Source organism: Chenopodium quinoa, unplaced genomic scaffold (genome assembly GCF_001683475.1).
Source record: "Chenopodium quinoa cultivar QQ74 unplaced genomic scaffold, ASM168347v1, whole genome shotgun sequence".
Lineage (NCBI taxonomy): Eukaryota > Viridiplantae > Streptophyta > Magnoliopsida > Caryophyllales > Amaranthaceae > Chenopodium > Chenopodium quinoa.
Genome location: NW_018744502.1, coordinates 1,493,141 through 1,494,818, shown reverse-complemented (window position 1 = coordinate 1,494,818; position 1,678 = coordinate 1,493,141).

Below are 1,678 nucleotides of genomic sequence, written 5' to 3'. Positions count from 1 at the left end.
ATAAGGATCTTTTTGCCACATTTTTTTAATAGATGGTCATTATTCAAAAAGTCTACCACTTAATAGATCATTTCTCACAAATTTTCCTTAATTTTAATTGAACATTTGCCTTTTCATATTAATGGTGGGCCATTTCAAAACTTGGTTAACTTACATGGTTTTTTTAGATGTGGCGTATATGTAAACGGGTGATGCTAGGACTGTTAATAACCCGAGCCTGGTCGTGAATAGTTTAAGCTTGGCTTGATCAAAGCTCAGCTCGACAGGGCTTGGCTCGAGTTCAGATTTGGCTCGAGACTAAACGAGGCGATACACGAGCCATGTAAAACACGGCTTGAAAAGCTCATGAATGACTCGAATTATTTATTTAAAATAATACATTTTTTTCCATTAAATAAAGTTAATAAGCACAATAACAACAACCCCACTATTTTACTTAAGTAGTTGGGTAAGTTATGTGGCATAGATTATGTATTGATGGGCCTAAATGAGCCTAATTTCAAAATCGAGCTTACAATGAACCTGATCTCGAACTTGAGCCAATAACGAGCTTTAGCCAAGCTCCACATTTGAGCTCTCGAGCTCAATTTCAAGGCTCAACGAGCCACGAGATTGAGCCGAGCTTCTAACCCAAACTCATGAGCTTGAGCCGAGCCTATCAGTATTCAGAATCGGCTCGGCTCATTAACAACCCTAGGTGATGCTTGAGTTATTATATTAACGTAGTGATTCAAATTCTTGCTTTTTAATGAATACTTTTTTTTTTTTTTTTTTTTTTTAAATATTCGCACCATTTTGTTTGAACCCAAGATTTAAGAATAAGAGTAAAATACATATGAGGAATGTCAAACTTGCCCATGTGATTCCAACAAATGAGAGAGAAAAAAAGGTGGGGTAATAATGGTTGCAATCACATGTGAACAAGTTTAGTTAGGGTATTTAGTGTGTATGAAAACAAACAATACGTAATTAATAAAACATACTAAATATGAAAATGGTGCACAATTAATATTATAACACCCTAGAAATTCTTCCCTTTAAAAAACCTGTTTTGTCCCTTTTTAAATATAAAATAGGAAATATCTAAGATATTACTGCCACTGTGATAACAACTAAGGTTTATCAAATACACATAGCGGAAGACTTTTTCAAAACCTTCAATAGTAAAAACAAAGTCTAGTAGTCAAATCAAACAAAAGTAGAGTCAAACCAAATTCAAACATAGTCAAACCTACAAGTTGGAACCATTGTAGGCCCTTTTAAAACAAAAATTTAAATTAAAGTGTTAGTCCCATCAAACAATAATAATAATAATAATAATAATAATAATAATAATAATAATAATAATCCAATAATCAATAACAAACACATATTCAAAATAGAACTAGAATATGATTCACTCTTGCCTCAAACCCCAACATGAATATGCTGCATCACCTGAAAAGATTCTCTTTAAATTGTCCTTACTACTAACCATAAGAAATGGGTCGTCGTAGGGCTAAGATAAAGACAAGGCTAAACATACACAAAACACAACCATCAGCAATGCGGAGTACATAAGCGTAAACGAAACACACTGACATGCATACAACCAAATGTCTTTTATCTTACTTTTAGCCCTGAGTTTAACATACAACCTATAATTTAAACACAAGACAGCTCATTTTTTATTTATATG